At 41.0% G+C, this 19,566-nt stretch overlaps 1 long non-coding RNA gene across 5 annotated transcripts in view; it reads right to left on the reverse strand.

Moving 5' to 3' along the window:
- The window catches only part of LOC116441210, a 318,677-nt gene that overhangs the window by 105,606 nt on the left and 193,505 nt on the right, over nucleotides 1-19,566 (reverse strand). Inside the window, exon 1 of one of the 5 annotated variants that reach the window (XR_004238958.1) lies at nucleotides 8,925-9,052. The exons of 2 other annotated variants lie outside the window; for them this stretch is intronic. This is a non-coding gene — a long non-coding RNA (uncharacterized LOC116441210). Of the gene's footprint in view, nucleotides 1-8,924; nucleotides 9,053-19,566 lie in introns of those variants that run through there. 2 more of the 5 variants (XR_004238961.1, XR_004238962.1) reach the window with 2 other exon arrangements.

Consider the following 19,566-nt stretch of genomic DNA (forward strand, 5'->3'; position numbering starts at 1 on the left):
TACTTCAGCATAAGCAGGTCCAATATCAGCTTTCCCATTTTAGTAGAAATTCGAACTAAGCTTATGTATTTTAAGAGGTTGGATGAAGCAATCAAACATATTGGGTCTGTTTCAGCAAATTTCTTGCCTGGTAATTTTATTTCCCCATATTGCAAAAACAGGCTTGCTTTGCGAAAATTTAATCGCAGCAGAGTTGCCCACAAAAGTACACCCGCCATGTTTTACTCTATATTCCCACACTTTTTTAATATTTGTCATATTTCATCTTTTAATGCAGTCCTAATGAGAGCATATTGGAACACCACAGAACCAGGCTCATAAGAATGTGGTCTTGAAATAAAACGTAGAACAGAAGGAGCATTGTATTACAGCCTCTGTTAATGTTTTAATGGTTGAGAGATTTCCAACATGTTGGCAGTGTCAGGACAAACCAATTTAATAAATTATTAACACTAATCAAACATTTTTATGATGGCAGTCAAAACTTCCTTGGCAGTTAAGGTTAGTTCTGTTGAAGTTTGACAAAGATGTTGCTGTTTGATGGAACCCGCCTTTGAAACCATAGCCTCCTTCAAATCAAAACCTTGCAGTGCACTGAGCAGAAATGGTTAAGCAACACATCCTGAAGTACATAAAGAAACCCTGAAGGCTGGGCTGCAGCCTCTATGGGCAGCGGCCGAACTGACGAATGATAGTGAAATGTAAATTGATTACAGCGTATATAATTTGCCTGCCACTACTTGGGAAAGGATATAGAGAGACTTTATCAGGAAGAGATAAAGCTCGGGCTGTTAAGGGGAGAGTGCTAAATCAATATACAAAGAAAATCTAGGAATTCCAGGCACTTGACAAGAGGGGTAGAGAGGAAAATAAAGAATCCTGCCAGTTTTGATGTATTAAACTTTGGAGAAAAGGTATTTTAAAACATCCTTTCATTCAAAAGGCAACCAACAATAACAATGCCAGACAACGCCACATTCTCCCTCCAGCTCCTCTAGCCTTGCCAGCTAGTTGAAATCCGGCACAGCAGAAGCTAATGAGGGGTATGGATTAACAATACAATGTTTCTCAGGCCTTTCTTGGGTCTCCCCTGGGGCACCCACAGTCTATACATCATCAATCTACTGCAAATTGATGTAGTCAGCCTGTGACAAGGGTCAGGTTTCCAGGACCAACTACCAGGCATGATCTAGTCATTTTGAGTTATCAAGACAAAGCTCTGTTCTGCCGAGCTCTGGCCACATAAAATCCACAGCTCTCCAGGCTTTCACTGAGATGAAATCAAACCATAGAGCCCTCTCTGTTCTCTTCTATGCCTGCTGAGAAACCAGCTCACCTTTCTGAATTGACACTGTTATTATTTTGTGCTGTCTTACAGATCAAGCTCACAAACAAGAAAAACATGTGCTAACCCATCAGTTTCTTAATAATAATAATTACTGTTCTTGTTTGTTGTATGCTAATTATAAAAATAATAACCAGAATACACACACACACATATATATTTTCAGTATATGAAAACAATGAAGAAAAATGTGCTTGCTGATGCAAGTGTCTAAGTAAGAAATAAGTTTCATCGGAGTATCAAAAACTTTTGTTCGGTCACAATATCTTTTCCTGAATAATCACACATGGGATCTTGCTTTTATCCAAGAGCTCAGGTGCCACAGATTTTCCAAATACTCTGTGGATTAGTTTTACACGTGAAAATTTGTGCTGGTATTCCCTTAGCTTATCTGAAGTCTGTGGATTTCCATGCAAGCTTGGTGGAAAGCATGCCTTGGCTCTCAGCACAGTAGCCTTGTCAGCTGCACCCAAAGGCATCCAATTCAGGGGTGAGGAGACTCAACAGAGTATGCAACACATGAGAAAAATGAGATCTTCTGTCAATAATACATGTGCAGTCCAAATTAAAGTAAATTTAAAACATTAGAAAGGTCCTTGTTAATTTCAATGGCTTTCCTAGCACTCACATTTCTATAGAAACTACAGCAGTTAGGATTTTCACAATACCTATAGGTTTAGCACCACCTAAACTTACAGCTAATAGTTCTTTCTGAAGAAAGCTTTCATGGCTGTTCATAGAATTATAACTGAATATTACCCTGAGTTGGAAGGAACTCACAAGGATCACCAAATCCAACTCCTGGCCCTGCTCAGGACAGACCCAAGAATCACACCTTAAGCCTGAGAGCGTTTTCCAAACACTTCTTGAACTCTATGGTACTGATCTGGCTCAGAATAATTAAAAAAAAACCAAACAAAACAAACAAACAAAAAAAAAAAAAAAACAAAAAAACCAAAAAAAACCACAAAAAAACAAAACCCCAGGCTAACATATAGAAAAAAAATTGGATTCTTGGATCCCAGCTACCTATAATACAGCAGATTTCTGAGGCATCCAACATACTCAAGTTACCTTTAAATATTCTGAGCTACTTGTAGTCCAACATAGGTGTGAACTACCAGGAGAAAACAGAGTTTATTCACGAAAGAACTTAAATGAAGTTCAATACATTTGCTACTTATGTTGCTATGAATGTATCCCATTAATACATTTTAGAAAGTCCAAAATGTCCAGAAAAGCATCCTTGTAAATCCTAGGTACTTATTAACAAAACCTAAATCCTCAAATTTATTTTGTGTTTTGTCTGCTCGAAATGGACAACAAGCTTTGAAAAGCAGGCACAAGAACTGAGCAAGCCACTCATGGTATGAATATCTGATGAACATTTGCTCATATTTATTCATGTAAGGCTTTTGGAATTTCTCAGTCATGGATGGTCTTCCAAACACAAAGTCATGCATATAAATGTACACAAAAAGCAAACAGAAAGAGGCACTGATACTTTGTAAGTAACTCTGAGGCTTTGGTCTGATAGTTGTTTGTAAATACTTTGTTTCATTATTCGGTCAAGTTTTTCTTGTTGCCGGCAAACAGGGAAGAGAAAAACCAACCAAAATCTCTAAATTGCAGGCAACCTCAGCTCTCATTTTCCACAGCCCCTTTGCGCAGCTTGCGTAAGTTGCTAAAACATTATTATGTGTATATGTACAAGAAATTTGGCTTGAACTCAAGAAGTTTCCATGGTCTCTCACAATGAGCTCCTGACACATCCACTTTCTTGAAGAACCAACACTTAAACCTTTTGAGGTTCCCAAAAAGGAATGCTTTTCAACTTACATTTACCCATCTATTTTTTCACACGTTTGCCTGCGTGGGTGCACACACATTCACCTTTAAGGGCCTGTGCAGTACTTTAGGAACATATCCCACCAGTTAAAAGCAAAGTCTCAATTTAAGTTGATATAAATGAAAGCTTGGACAGAGGATGATTGCAGGTCTTTCTTGTAGTATATTACCACTCATAAGTGATTTTACCGAAAAATTTTGCAGATCTTTTGATTTATTATGTGCTAAAGACAAAAGCTGCATTCATATTACTACAGCTCATTATCTGGAGCAGACTCTTTTAAAACAGCTGATAATATAAAATGAATATACATTTTGGAAGGAAGCATCAGCACTTTATCAAAGGACAGGTTCACCTGAAGTGATCCATAAGTTTAAGTTGGCTTCTTTTTTTTTTTTTGGTTGTTAAAAACTACAAGGAGAAACAAATTTCCCCTTCAAAAAGAATTATGTGCAAGATGTGCTTAATATTAAAAAGCCAAGAAAATAAAAGGAGGTACATCCTTTAGAAAAGGCTTAGCAAAATCACTAATTATCCATTTAAGTACTGAACTGTGGGTATCATTAAGATATGCCAGAGGAAAGAATTTTTCAAGTGTCTCAATTTGTGGGTGCAACTGGTGGCCTGTTCAAATTCTGCCTGTACCTGGAAACTTGTGGAATACATGTCCCCTGAATGAGCTCTGCACTGCTGACCTGCATTCTAAATTTCTACTGCAGCTTCACCACTGCTGAGAGTGCTTGCTAGCTTTGATTAGTAGTGAAGGAGGGAAGTTAAAATCCCGATTTCCAGCTGGAGGAAATTTAAATCATCATCCAGACATGGAATTTTACCTATCATATCTGGTAACAGAGCACATCAGCACCAATCATTTCCTCCATCTAGAACATTTGCCTTCCCTCCTCCTCCCAACTGTGGCAACACCTCCTACACAAGTAATCCCTACAGGAGTGGAAAATCTTGCAGCAGCTATTCCCTTGGAGGAAAGCTATTAAAAACCTGGCCTCCAACCTCAGACAAGCTGCTCTAGTACAGGCCAAAGGCTGGCTCTGGTCTGACTGCTCTCTACGTACAGAATTGTTATTGCTTTCTTCTTCCTGTGCTAAAGCTGAACCCAAAATCTGTTCAGTGTAAGTCAGCTTTTTGAGCAATAATAAACCAGAGTGGCTTCTCTGCAGCACTCTGCAGAGAAGCTTCCAACACTGTTTACAGCAAAGTTCACTATTCCCCTCCCAGAACAATGCAGCTGCTCTTTCAACTCTGAATCCTCCTGCCCTTCTTTGCTCCTCTTCCCATCTATCTCTATTTGGCTGCTTTTCCAAGGCAGACGAGCTCCATGCCATTTTCTGGATCACTTGTTTTTGGAGAACAAAATACCTTCCCCCATCTAAGAGAACTGATGTACTGTGCTGGCTTCGAACTTTTAAAATATCTCTCTGTTGAAGCAGCTGCTGAATAATTTATATTTCTTAGAACCAAGCTGAGAATATGTATATTCTGCTATGATACATATGGTATAGCTGTTTTTTCTTCCTTTCCACTGCCATCTTATTTTCCACTTTAAATTTCAATGTAGGAAATTCTGAACACTTCAGAGCCTGGGAAAATTATTTGAGTTTGGGGAGTGAGTGAGAAGGGGGGCACAATTTATTTGTGAGAGGTTTGTTTTTTTTTTAATGGAAGGAAAAATTCCTGAACAGCTTGCAATTAGCAGCTCTGAAAAGTTATAGTTTCTTCAATGGCACACAGCATGCCAAGAAAACCTACAAGAGATTCCTCAGCTTAACATGCCTGGAGCAGGATCCAGTTCCTCTAAATCAAAGCACAGCTCACACTAACAGTTGCAGTATGTTAGTGGCTGGATGGCTGCTTTATGAAGAATTATAAAGTGACACAGCAGTCTGGCTGAAAAAAACACGCACCACGCTTTGATGTTTTTAACCACTAACTTCAAGAGGACCAACAGAAACCTTCCTGTTTTTATTGCAGCCTCTCTATCATCCCTCCCCCTGCTCCCTCCCTCCTCTCCCACTGCTAGATGGGGGACTGTTATCTTTCAGTCACTTTGTAAGCTTGACTTGTTTACAGACTGAATGTCTCTGTTTATAGGCCTCTATCAGAGAACAAACAGGGCAAGTGTGACTTCCTAGGACCCGAAATGTGATGCTTTTTCCTCTTGGGCAAAAGCAGGAGTGTCAAGGGAGGGGGAAATGAAGGGGAAAAGAGAAATCCTGTAATTGTTCTTCTTGTCCATCTTCCCTCCAGGATTACCGTACACACCTGTACGGTGCAAAGATATTTTAAGAGCCAGCTGGTTAAATGTCAGCTTATCAAAACTCCATAAAAATGCACAGCAATTGTCTTGGAAAAACTAGGTCCACTTCAGAACCTCCAACAGTAAAATCAGTGCTAAATAATGGCTTCTCTAAAACTCCCTGTCTTTGGAGTTCTTTATTATAGATCCATTTAAATGTTTATTTGGGGAATCTTAAAAGCTTATACCACATTTTACTGGGGACATTTAAAGGGTGTCAATGGGGTAATTATAAACATAAACAGTGTAGTGATGAAATTTTAGAAACCATTAAAAGCATGACTTTGCATATTCATTCTTATCTTGAAAAATATTTTACCTCGGGCATAACCCTAGTCCAGTCAATAAGAATAGTCCTTAATAAGGTACTGAAATGACATGAGAGCCAGCCTGCTTATATTGCTAATGGCAGATTTCAGTTCTTGATAACATTCAGATTATAAACACCCCAGAGGAGCTTTGGCTTTGTCCTTACTAAGGGTGTCTTACTTTTACACTGGCAATTTTTATTTTAATTGTAGAATTCATTTTTACAGGTTTCTGGCTTCAAAAGGCTTGCTTTTGCACAAACACGCACTGGAGAGCATGAAGTAATTTTAAGGAGGGTACAAAAGGGCATATCACATTATAGTACTTTATGATGAGACATTGAGCCAGCCAGTTTTGAAGCTAGCTGTATCCATGTTTTTCCCTTGGAGGTTGTTTACCCAAAGAGACTGAAAACCTTTTGAACTAAAAGAATAAAACAAGATAATGAAATCTAGAAAGTTAGCTCTTTAAGTATAACCCCTTCCAAATAATTGGATCTGACAGGACAGAAGAGGTAAGAGTTTACATGCAGTTCTTTTTTCAACAGCTGTGCCCACACAGGTGGGACCTTAGGGCGGTGGTGCTTGGTTACACACAGCCAGGTTACTTTTAGTAGCAGCAGTGCCCAGTCCCCTCGGGGTCACCCCATCTACTCCAAGCCCTGTCTGCTCCCTGTTCCTCACAGCTGCCTCTGAGTCAGAGCTGGCTCTCCAATCCCTATGATCCCCCCTCCAATGCCCTGAGCAGCATCCCAGCAAGTTCCTCTCCCTCCAAGGATACCACTGCACCGCCCTGCTTTTTACTGAGGGATCACATGCCTTGGCAGAGCACAGGCAGGAGCAAACCCTGCTGCTGCACACACGTCTGCTGTGCAAGGGAACAGACAGCCCCATACAAGCTGCATCTGCTCCAATGGATGAACTTTAGAAATAAAAGGGAAAAATTGGTCTTCTTTAGAGTTCAGGTGCAACTTAATCAGTTTAAACACCCAATTAGACATTACCTAAATGGTCCTGGTGTCACTTGGCCTGCTGGCAAGAGCAGAGTTGCTCCTCCTTAGCTGGCCTAGTCTGAAGACCTCCAAGGGTACTACTGGCCTGACAGTTTTCTCCCACAGCAGCAGGTTTGTCCAGAAGACACCCTGTGTCCTCCTGCAGGCAGCCAGCCTCACCAATTCACCATGTGATCTCTCCGCTTTCCTGTCCTGCCTCCCAGGAAGTGCAGGCTTGTACCTTTGTCTGACATTTAACACCTGTGGGGCTTCCTCAGCACAGACTGTGAAGAGCTTTATGCAAGATGTGGGTTTTTCCCTCTGTGGTCAACTTACTCTGGAAGCTGTGGAGACCTGTGAGCTCAGGACACACCAATCCTGTCAAAACGCAAGCAATGAGTAAGGAGAAAAACCAGCCCTGCACAGAGGACCAAAGCCTTCCAGAGCAGCTCAGCATAAGGGGAAGACAGAGATTTGTGGCTGTTCTGTTTTAAGCTAAATTGTTTGAGCCATCCATACTCTTTCCAGTTTTTGGTCTCATCTGAGAAAGACAGAGGAAATTAAACTATAAGAGTAGAAGGCAATTTTTTAATCACAACCACTTTTCCCCTAGAGACCAAAAGCATACGTGTGAATTAATGGACTCTTTACATTAACCATAAAGGGCATAGGAAAGATGTAAGAGAAGTTAAGTTTTCCCCATCATACATAAACTTCTTCCAGCTCTCTTCAGCAGTTTCTCATGGGGATGATGAAGCCATTTAACCTAACAAAAGACATGGCTTGAATCCTGGACCAGAAGTCACATACAAATTAACTTCTGGTTTTAGCATCCAGATATGATTAACTGTTCTTCTGTCCACTTTCACACGCTCCTCCTTTAAAATGGCTGAAAAAACACTTTAGTGCTCAGCTGTAAGTACAGAAGTGGGGCTAAATTTGAAACACATGCTTCTCTTTATCATGGCCTGCCAGGATCCATAGATTACTCTTTCCCCTGGACTTGAATATTGTCAGATTCTATTCTGAAACATATAATTCTGTCTGTGTCAGTGGCACTGAACTTTATGTTGTGGATTCTACTATGTAGGAAACACTGAGACACAATGTGACAGGATGCTTAGCCCTTTATGCAGCTCTGGTCTTTACCATGGAAGTCTGGCAAATCAGATGCTTCAATATTTTTTCCTGCTGTGTCTGAAAATAAAGACTTCACAGCCCTGCATGGCTGAAGAAGAGACAATCACATGCTATTCCTCATGGGTCTAAGGACAACCAAGACTGAGCTCGAAGATGCAAAACTATGTAAAATTTAGACACACTTACAAAAGGCATGATACATTTATCTAATTTTCAGGAAAAATGGTGAATGGTTATTTTAACTCCCCAGTCTCAAAGCAGGTAATATTCAATCAGTACTATTTCTGTAGCTACCAAAAGTTTAAGACATTTCACAGATGGACAAGAAAATTCAAACCCAAACATTCACCTTTCCCACTTTTTCTGAAAATTCTGACAAATTGCCTTTCCAGACAAGCTATTGCATTCGAATTCCTTGTGGGAATTATTCCCTCTCTGAAAGTACTAAGATACGGGCATAAGCATCAGCATCCACTGAAGAACTAGAGAAGTGCAAGGGCTGATACATCTCACACAGTGTAAAGGTGAGTGACTAAGGGTTGTGTTTGAGTTGGGTGGGGTGTGACTGAGCCCAGCTCTCCTGAACTCTGCTCCTGTCAATAGACACTGTAAACCAACAGGTTTTCCCTCTTCAGAGTTATCTCTGGGTGCTCGTGCAGCGTGCGCCACAAAGTAGGGCTCGTGGGCAATTATGTTTCTGGAGTACATAATCATGTCACAAAAAGTATAATTTTCTTCACTGTATGATTTCCTGAGCTACTTTGCCAGCACAGAGACACCCAGCACAGAGAGAACCTAGGACCTGAGTTTGTCCCAAAAGCTCAGGTGCCAGCTGTTGCTTGTGCTCCTGTGCATGTATCTACCGCGAAATTCAAGATCACGAAGAAGATCAAAGTTTTCACTCCACCAGTGGGAAACAGCTGGCACTACTCCAGGCATCAGGGCTGCAGGTCCCTTTCCAAAGAATGCCACCTACCTGTTCTGAGACCTCTCTGGATGTACTGTCCCCTGCAAGACCGATTTGTTCCCACATCTTGTGGGCTGAAGCTGTGCAAGCTCTAGGGCAGGGCCGGCCCCAGCACCCGCACCCCCTGCCTACAGCTCTGTACAGGGCCTGTGACTCCACAGCTCTATTACAATGCAAGCACTAATTAACAGCCCAAGCAGGCTTTGTGCAACAGTTGCCAAGCCAAGTTCTTTGCCTTGAACTGAATCACTCACCCTGCTTAGTGTTTTAAGTTCATCATTTACTGCACTGTAGTAAGGTATATCATAGAAATTTTTAGAGTCACGACTCCAGTCCACTAGTTACTTTTGGACAGCAACAAGTCATCATATGCTTGCCCCAATGCTCTGACAAGCTTTGAACTTTAATAAATGATTAATCCTATTTAGAAGTAACTTAGCACTGCCTTAACTGCATCTTTCCCTGAAGTGTCACTTTGACATCCTCTGTTGTGTGCATTCACTGCAACTTTCACACGCTGTAAATTAAGAACATTTACACATGCAATTAGTGTTAAATAAATGCCTGAAGAACTCCTTGGGGATTAAGCAATTAGATGGCATCATGGAATACCCTTTGTACTTAGAGCTTATGAAGAAAATCATCTACACGTTCTGCACAAATTGCATACTGGGGTAACCATTGTGCTGCCAGGAAGTGCTGGGATGAATTGCCAAATGCAGCCTTGGGTTCACACGCACCGCCTTCTCCTAGCTCTCCTGGCCCTCCCTCTCCTCTTAGAAGGGAAATTAATAGAGAGAAATTTTTGACCAGGATAGTACTTTATTATTAAATTATTCCCTCCATTAAAAAAAAAAAATAGGAATTAAGAACCTGAATTTTTAATATCACAGTTAAATTAATAATAAAAAAATCTGTCTAGAATAGAAAAAAACCAGCTATGTACACACAGACCATTTGCACAGCCCATGATAATAGAGACTTAATCCTTTCATATCCTAGCCTTTATTTTATGACACATGAAAACTGCAGTCAGCTAATATGGCAAAGTCTGCAAAGAGTCTTAGATGGAGAAATACTTGGCACACTAGAGCACCTTGCAAATGGGAGCATGTATTCTATATATACACCCTGCACACACACCTAAAGCTTGCTGAAAATAACAGCAATCATTTGCCCTGCTATGTATGTGGTTGCTATTCACCAAGATGGTTGATTAAACACTGGAATATAAGTGTTGGGAGAGAAAAAGGGCAATGAATTTTTATGTCTTGAAGATCAAGGTTAAAGTGAATCCAATTGTCATTAACATCCATCATTCACAGGCAGCCTGGAGAAGAGGGGACACCTCACCTTGTAAAATCGTGCCTAACTCATGGAATTAGACACAAACAAGCTAGAGCTGGACACAAAACCCCAAATCAAACAAACAAACAAAAACAGCAACAAAAAAATCTGTTACACCCTGAGTATTTAAGGCAGCGAAACTACATCCCCTCTATGCTGACAGCAGGATAGGGCCCCCTGCTCAGGGCACGGTGTCCTCCACCCCACCAAAAGGGTGGGGGACTCAAAAACTCATTCCAGAGGTCATCCCCGCAGCCATGCACCCTCCTCACAAAGAAGCCCATTGTAGCCCAAGAGCTTCCCCAAGCTGGTCGGTGCTGGGATACAAAGAAGGTGGTGTATGAAGAGAGCTAGTTGAGCCACATTTCACGGGAGAAGAGAGGACCCTGTTTGGAGAAGAGTGGGATTTCCAAGTGCCAAGCATTAATAAAAAAAAAAAGAAATCGGAACAAGAAAAAAAAATAAAAACACAGCAAACCACCAAACCCCAAGCAACATAAAACAGCTGCAGGGAAGTTGTTTTTCCACTTGAAGCGGCCCGTAGAAGCTGTTTAAAGGTACCCCTGCGGACGCGAAGTCCCAAGCCCGGGCTGCCAGCGCCACCTTCTTGCCGAGGAGCGCAGCGGCAGCGGCTCGGTCCGCGCCGCCCGCTCCCCCCGCCTCGGGGGCGGGCAAGGCACAGTCGTACCCAGAGGGCAGCTTAGAACTCATGGGAAAGCATGGAAAAGGAGACCTAACCCAGCCTCTTCATAGAAAGAAAACAAGAAAAGAAAAAAGAGAAATATCCCCGCAATTCCGTTCAATCAGAAGCAAAACGTTTCTCTCATACAAGTAATTTTTCTACAGGTAAACATTCCTGCATCAGCACATGAAAGTCCCAAAATATTAGTGGATGTTGGAAGTATTGTAATGGTGTGTGTGTGTCTGGTAGAATGTTATATTTGGGGATATAGTGTTTTGTAATCTTCCCCACTCAGAATCAGGAATTCAGTGCACTGTTAAATCAGTGAAGGGAAGACCAAAGGGCCATCAGCAGCTCCCTGGAAGAGAGGCTAAGCTCTTCCTCATGAATCCTTCAACCCACCAAGGAGCACCACTTGGGAGAGCCCATGGGGAAACCCACCTCCTCCTCCTGTGTCTGAAGGCTCATGGCTGCAGCTGGTGATTTTGTCTGTGTGAAATGAACTAGCAACATTAAAAAAAACCCAAAACATCTCTTGAAGAATTTCAGAGTGATGTAATGTGCCAAACTGATGTCGTCAGAGCTCAAATGCTCTGGTGACCTTAGAGCTACAGCACTGAGCCAGTACCAGCATGGGGAAGATTCTGGTTTTTGTCCTGAGTTACATCAAATATGATGTGAAAAGACATAGTCCTTAGCATGTAAGAATGACTCCTGAGCCTCTCCAGTTTGCTTCTGTGAAGCAACCATCACCGAAGGGTTCTACTGATGCCATCTACAGTTTAAAAAGTCTAGTTCCTTCAACCATTTTGGATACTCCAGTCATTTACAGTCCATATTCACTTCAGTCCCTAGATTGCACAAGTAATAATAGCCTGCTCATTTTTATACGACTCCTTTTCCGATTTCTACCTGCACTGGATGTGAAAACAACAATATACTCTAAATATTTCTGTTTGAAGTGTAGCTAGTGAGGAAACATACTGAAAAGAGATTTTCTTTTACAATACAGTTTTGCATCAGATGATTCAGATAAATATTTCTGGATAATCATCCAAAAAATAAGGCCTTGAACATTTCATGACTTGCTGTTCCACTTCTAACCTCAGGATTGCAGGGGAGAGCAACAACTGCAAAAGGAAGTGACTTTTTAATTGCATCCAGAAATCTGGAGTTTCCCTGTCCTGACTGCATGGACTGCAGACATTTGACAAACGAGGAAGAGAAAAAGCAGAATCAAAAGGAAGTAAATGTTGATTTTTATGCATACAGGGGAAAAAAATGGTTTTCCAGGGAAATAAGCTTGCATTGAACTTTTTGTCAGAGTTGGTGTTAAAACCTCTCACCTACATCCTGAGCTCATCTTCCCAAGAACTGAAGCAACTAAAGCAAAACTGAGTGAGCTGTCTTCTGCTGTAAGAACCCCCTGAGACTGCAGCCAGATTGGCAGTGTTAGATTTTTATATACATAAAACTTGCATAAGCATTCACACCCCCCTGCAGCTAGCTGTTAACTACAGAGGAAGAAAAATGCAAATAGGAAAAAACAAAGGCAAATCTAGAGGACACTTGAAGAAACAAAAAAACAACAGCTGAGAATTTGTCAAATAAAAAAGGAAAAATTAGTATTTTCAACTTTGGAAAACTCTTGAAAACGTTGATTATTGTGAAACATGACTGTATTTCACATCCCACAGCTTGATCTCAGGAACATTCAGTCCTAATGGGTTTAGCTGCTTAAGAAGTACCAGCTAAGCTCTCCGGTGGGTGTGCAGGATGCATTCCCTGGGACTCCCCAGCAACTGATCCTGATGTGTGCTGCCCTTGTGCAACACATCCTGGGAGCAGTCACAGTGCCACAGCCAAGGTAAATTCACACGGCACAGCCTGGAACAGCACAGCCAGACCCGGTGTTGCTTCAAAAGCAAAGTGGCACTGATGCTGCTGATGCCTGGTGGGGCTGGAGGAAGGCACCAACCTTGCCACTGTCACTCCCTGCTGACTGCAGATCACCCCTTGCTGTCTCTGGGGAGACACCCCTGGAGGGAATTACACTCCTGGGGAGCTTGCTCTCCCCTCTTCAGAGGGCTGCTCCAATGGCTAAAGCTGAAGTCTGCCTCAACCCCGCCCATTTCCTGTTAAAATCTTGTATATGTACATATATATGTATCATGTGTGTATATATTTAATATCAATTACAGGGAAGACAGGGCAGTCTTTCAAACTTCCAATATGTCAACATACTGCACAAACAGGAAGCAGCACTGCAGTAATGGGTCATTAAAAAGACTGCATACCAACCAAGAACCAGGAGAGTCATCTTAAAAATAAAGAAAAAAAAATCAGGCTTTTTTTACCACAGTTGGCATAGCTCTACCCTAAATCTCCCATGTTTCATACCCCACTGAAGAAACGTGTGTGTTTCAGGAAACTACCCACATAAGCAGTATTATAAATAATCACATATTTTCTGGCTGCCTTTTTTCATAACACTCTCCTTTATCCTTTAATTGCCTCTGCTCTTTTGCTCTCTCCTCGATAGACACAAAAATCGTACAAAGGGTGGGGAGAGATGCTTAGACAGTGGTTCTCTCTCCTTTGGTTGGAGCCTTGCCATGGCAGAAGCAACCTGAAAGCAGAAATCTGTCTTTCCCTTTTTCCAGGCTTTAGTTCCTTCCCTCTCCCTGACTTCTACCTCGAAATGAAATTATCAGAAAAGTCAAGACAGTTTGTTTTTTCAAGAAGCTGATGTGGGATAGCCAAGATTGGCTGCCAGCCAGAGGGAATCCAATGGTGGCTAAAAACCAAAAAAGCTCTAACCCACCCAAATTCTTGTTCATATAAAAAGTACCCGTTATAAGACGGAAAAAGCCCAGCATTTGCTGTCTGTATTGCTGTGAGCACTCTCATCTAGAAAAGACCCATATTAGTATTTCCTATCTCATAACCAGCTGAAGCTGCTATATGCTAGAAGCATCTGAATGGTAGCTCCATTTCTTTTTCAATTTTTAAAAAATGAAATTAAACCGACCCTACATCCCCCAAGTATTCAGTGTTTTATAATCCAAGCTGTCCCAGTACAACAGTATCCACACAACCAGCTATGTTTTTTAACATCTGTTTTTCATTTTCTTAACAGGAAACCAACACAATTTCCATGACAAAGGAGGATTCTGGTGTTATACTCTCATTTATCTGTCATGTGTACACTTGGCAGCCTTTGATCTTTATTCTCTAGACACTTAAGAAATAATGTAGGAATTACTGCTTCTTGACAATACAAACAAATAAGGCTATCTATAAATAAACCTCGGTGAGGATGGGGGGAGGGTTGCTTTGCACCCACAGAGGGGCTGCCTAGGGGCTACTTCTCGTTTATTTTTTGGCCAGCACTGGGGATCAGGAGGTGACCCTCCTTTCTGAGCCCTTTTGTACAAGCCTGTGCATGGGGAAGAGGGGCCCTCACACAAAACACCTCTGAGGATATTGAGGCTTCCCCCCCCCACCCCCCTTTCTTGCCAGTCTCCCTGACAGGGAGCTGGGTTTCACTGGGACCAGGGAAGGTGACATCCCAGTTGGCAGCATGGCCCCTGCAGCCCCCTCCCTGTACCTGTGACACTTGCAGATAGGATTCACTTGCCAAGCACTGCTCATAGGAGGCAGGAAAAGGGTTTGCATGAGATATTTAGCCTTAACTCCACCCTACCAATTTCAGTTTGAAAACCCAGGAAGTCTGATAGTCTTTAAATAAATTGCAGGCACAAAAACATTGTTTAGTGCTCATGCAGAGCATTTTTGCTAGCACCCACCATATGTTGCCTAACCTTTTTTTCTTTTCCTTTTTTTTTTTTCTTCTTTTAAGTTTCACCATTTGTACCATCTCTCCCTGACCGTTCTTGTTTGCCTTGGGCCTGATCCAAACAGCTATGGGAAGAAACAACCAGGACTTATTGACTTATATAAAAGTTGAATCAGGGCCATGGACAGTAACGGATATAGTCCAGAGTCTTTTTTGAAGGCTCTGAAATTAATATCAGTCCCTTGATATACATATTCTTAATATGACAGGTATGTTTCAAAAAGGACAACCTTTATTCTTCTCTCTCTTCTATGTGAAATTGTTACTCATTATATAAATATGCATTTGTAAAGAAACCTTCGGATTCCATCAATGAGAGATTTTATAAGGAAAGAATTTTGAAATAGAAAATTAGGGGCACTAGTTAAAATTGTTCCAGTTTAACATCTTCAATGTTAAATTATGCCATAGACCCTTCAAATGCTTCATTACAGGTGGGATTTTCTTGGAAGCGAAGAGCACAAATCAAAGAATGCATGTTCTACTGTCATTTGTAGACAGATGCAATTAAAATAAAATGGCATATTGCCTACCTCTCTGTGGCATCCAGAGGCTGAGGTGTCTCAGATTTCTCTAGAGTTAATAAGAGTTAGGAGCCTCAGCAGAGAAACTGAAGCAGCCTTTGAACCAGGAGACACAACTGACATCAGCATGTTCAGCATGCAGCTACTTGAGACTGCCCAGGAAAAAATACAAAACATGAGGCATTGCCCCAGATCTTTACCCCTCACAGGGTTTCTGCCCATCACCCCTTGCTACAGCAAGGTTATCCTTCCCTATTTGAGAGCAGCAGCCTGGGATGTCCCTTCACAGAAGTCTTTGCCTTGTTTATCAAAGACACAAGCAGAGGTTAGCCTTTTTAGTGACATTTGGTACCACAAAGCACATTTAACACAAGAAATCAGTGGTGGGAGCATTACCCCAGGAAGTGGGAACCTGGAATCTAGCTCTCTGTCAGTGTGGCATTGTCCAAATATGTGACCCATCAAAAACTGTCCAGAGAGATTATATGCCTGAAAGGGTACTATCCAGACATAGATCAACAATAGCTCTATTTTTATATTAAAACTTACTTATATTCCTCTTAATTCAGCTTATTTCCTAATTAAAAAATGGCTATTTTTTGTCCAAACAGACCTGCTTGAGCTTTGCCAAACCATAACAATTGAACTTTTTTAAAGCAGAGATTTGAAGCCAGACATGGTCTTACAAAAAAATAAATATTAAAATGACAAGAAAGGCTTGATCAAATTGGACCATTTAAAAAAAAAAAAAAAGCTTGCATTGGGTCAAGGAATTAGCCTCACTCTTGAAGGATGAAAACAAAGAAACTCATTCAGGATTTGCAGTAATATTTCAGTTAATAGAAAGAGAAAAAAAAAAAAGGAAAAAACCCAGAAAGAGCAGCTAAAAGTAGTTTTTTTCCCTCTCTTTGTGGATGGTAATTACATGAGCAACCTCACTATATTTTCTAAGTATTTCTATTAATAAGTGCTCAAAATTGTAAATAAATGGTGCATAGCTTGGCCTACAGAGCAGAGATATGTGGAGAAAAAAATAATCCTTATAAGCACACATATTAGAATTTGTGCCTCTATTAGCATGTCTATCATGTTAAAAATACACCCAAGAGAACAGCTGATACCTCGTGGGGAAAACAGCAGTGAAAACCTAGAAAAGGTTAGAACAGTACAGCCAAGTCAAAGAAAAAGAAAAAAAAAATCTCTTTAACCTCTATTGGTTGTTTCTTTGCATTTTTATGTGTCCTTTTTATGAGTTAAGATAATATTCAGCAATTTCAAATATGCCATGCAGGAAGAATTAGGTAGAATAGGTGGGAAGTAACAGTACTTGGGAGGCAGTTTTCCATTTAAACTCTATTACTGGAAACATTATATCTTTTACTGTCCACATGGAAAATTTTAACAACACATGCAGTTTTAGGTGAACACAAGTCAAGATATTTCAGCTGTAGAGAAGCAACAATTTATCTGGAGTCAGTTCAGCAGTAATTTGCCCATGACTGAGATGATGTAAAGATTCATGGAAATCTATAGGTTTAATGTCTCCTGTTACCTCCATGGGCTGGCTCCATACTAGATTTCACCTCCAGTGACCTCCAAGGTCTTCCCTTAAGCTGAATCATAAGTAGCTGACAATGGACATAGTATCTGTGGGAAATGCAGGCCAGCTGTGAAGAGCAAGTGACTCTAGTAAGCGCAGAAAATGACTTCTAGTTAGCACTCTTCAGTCTTCAAGCTTGGTTTCCCTTCTCTCAAGCCTCACATGTCTCAGGCACTTTTCACATGACTAAATGAAATGAGTTTTCACCAATAAATAAAATGATTAAATAACCTCACTGGTTTAAAAATAAGTCTGTGCATATTGGCTACTCTTCTAACCCAAGCTGCATCATCTTCCTGTGGCCACTTCTAGTAGTCTGTGCAGAATGCAGAATATCTTGGTCTGGGAAACAACAATGGCACTTGCCAGAAGCACTTTACATCTGTTTTTCTGACTTACACCAGCCTTATAACCTTTGTGTTCATTGGCTCCACACAAGCACTGCTATTAGCAGCAATCCTGCAGAGCACTTGTCCCTTAGGACCTCATGAGTGGGGGGGTTCTGTCAGGGTCACTGACAGAAAATGAAGTGAAAGGAATCTACGCAATTGATTTCTCCAGATCACAATCCTTGTGCTTTTATATCGTAGATAAGTTCTACTAGATCTACTCTAATAACTAGAAACTTAGAAAAAAAGCAGGCCTTGAGTATCGCTCCATTATCCTGTCTCTGTCCACTGCCAAAACACGTATTGCATCAGTTGTTACAGGTGCATGGGCAAGCACTCTCCACATGCACCTACAAATGCACATTTTCATGGGAAATGCATGAATATGTGTGAGTATAGAAGACCAATTCAACATGTGGCACTTCAGACAGCCTTTCCTGCTGTCTAACTATGGTTATGAATGAATCAGAACTCCAGCAAAAATTTCTGCTTTCAGACTCATGGAAAATATGATATTATTTTTGGCTTACGTCAAGGAAAAGCAGTGTGATGAAAGACTAGGTCTAGTAAGGTCCAAGTTCATCTGCATTTTCATCTGTACACATTTTTTGAGGTCTCTATAGGTTCTGTTTACTCTCACAAACTCAAGAAGGATACTTGATATTTGCATTTATTGTGTTTTATCACTCTGCAGATGTAAAAAACACATTTAGGAGTGTGTAGTTTATATATTTCGTATACATATAGTAAGTATAATGATCTACAGTTTGATTCTATGACCTGAATAAATACTCATCTGTCAGACTGCAAATGAAGAAACTTAATATTTTATTTTGGTTTTGTACCATTTTTCATCCATACTCAAAGGAGGCAACTTAATCCTTACAGTAAAATCATGCCTAGCTTTTCACTTGGCTGCCGTAAGAATGAATTCCAGCAATTAACAGAAACAGTTTTCTAATCTATCCCATCACCCGTACTCCCAAAGATACTGCAACAGTGCTGCTATCCAGGGGAGAGAAGACACACAAAGGGCAGACAGTCTTAAAAAACGGAAAATCTCACTCACAGATCTTTGTTCATGATGATACTTCCTCTGAAACAAACTCACAAGAAACTCTAGTACAATCTTTTTGTTACTGAATTATACGCCACTCCTTCATCCAGCAGTCCAGCCAGACTGTACATTCAGAGCTGGCTCTCTCTGCCATCATTTCAAAAACTCAAGATACTAAAGACAAAAACTTAGCAAGAGAGAAAATGTAGATCCAAGTACTACAGAATCTGGGGAAGCAAAACTATGAGATGTGCAGGTTATGACATGGGCTAGCACAGTCTCTTATCTCAGAATACTTTGCTTTTATAAATATGCTGCCTCATATTCCTGACAAAAAGTCCCAAGACAAGAACTCGCATCCACCCTTTTTTTTTCATTACTACATGCTAGCAGTGAAATGACTGGCTTAGGTCTCACCTGCCAAGCCCTAGATATCCAAAGTAGATATACTCCATCCTACCCCCACGTTATTTTATGTTATTTTGCCCCCACTCCCTTCCTTCCAAAGAAAGGTTATTAATATTTATAATGGATCCAGCCATCCTGTGAGCACCTAGGAGGGGTGGCAATGCAGATTCAGACTAGGTGGATCCCTTCCTGAAGTTCCTCATGAGGTTTCTGAGCATCTTTAGACTCAGCCTCAGGCAGGAAAGACAGGGCACGTACATCCAGGAAGAGTAACCCATGAGGAAAGAAAAGCCCATTTCCCTTGTTGCAATAGAAACTGCCTTGCATTTTCAACAGAACATGCTCTAGATGCATTATGGTGTCTAAAAACTGTCCAGAGGGGCAGCAGAATATTTTCCTAATACAGGAAAACCTTCCATTTGTGAAGGGTTATTCTAGTCTCACCTCATTTGGTCTCTCTCTCTCAGGACTAAGGAACACAGGGCGTTACTTGATGGTAGAATAGCACAGCAGCTAAAAAATACTTTCTATCACTGCAAGGTTGTTGTTTGAAACAGGACATGCACTAACTTACAGGGAAGCATTTTTACTTCTGCTGTCAGCTGATGACTGAATGATAGAAGCTGCTCTTCCCTGAGACCCAGCTCCTTCCCTAAACCTGTTGAATGCTGATGAGCTACAAATGCAATACTTCTACTATGAGGTATGATGCACTTAAGCAGTTCATGTGAGGATACAAGAATTTCTTGGTTCCAGACACCTGTCTAGTCTGAAGGTTGTGTCAG

Source organism: Corvus moneduloides, chromosome 3, assembly GCF_009650955.1.
Source record: "Corvus moneduloides isolate bCorMon1 chromosome 3, bCorMon1.pri, whole genome shotgun sequence".
Classification (NCBI taxonomy): domain Eukaryota; kingdom Metazoa; phylum Chordata; class Aves; order Passeriformes; family Corvidae; genus Corvus; species Corvus moneduloides.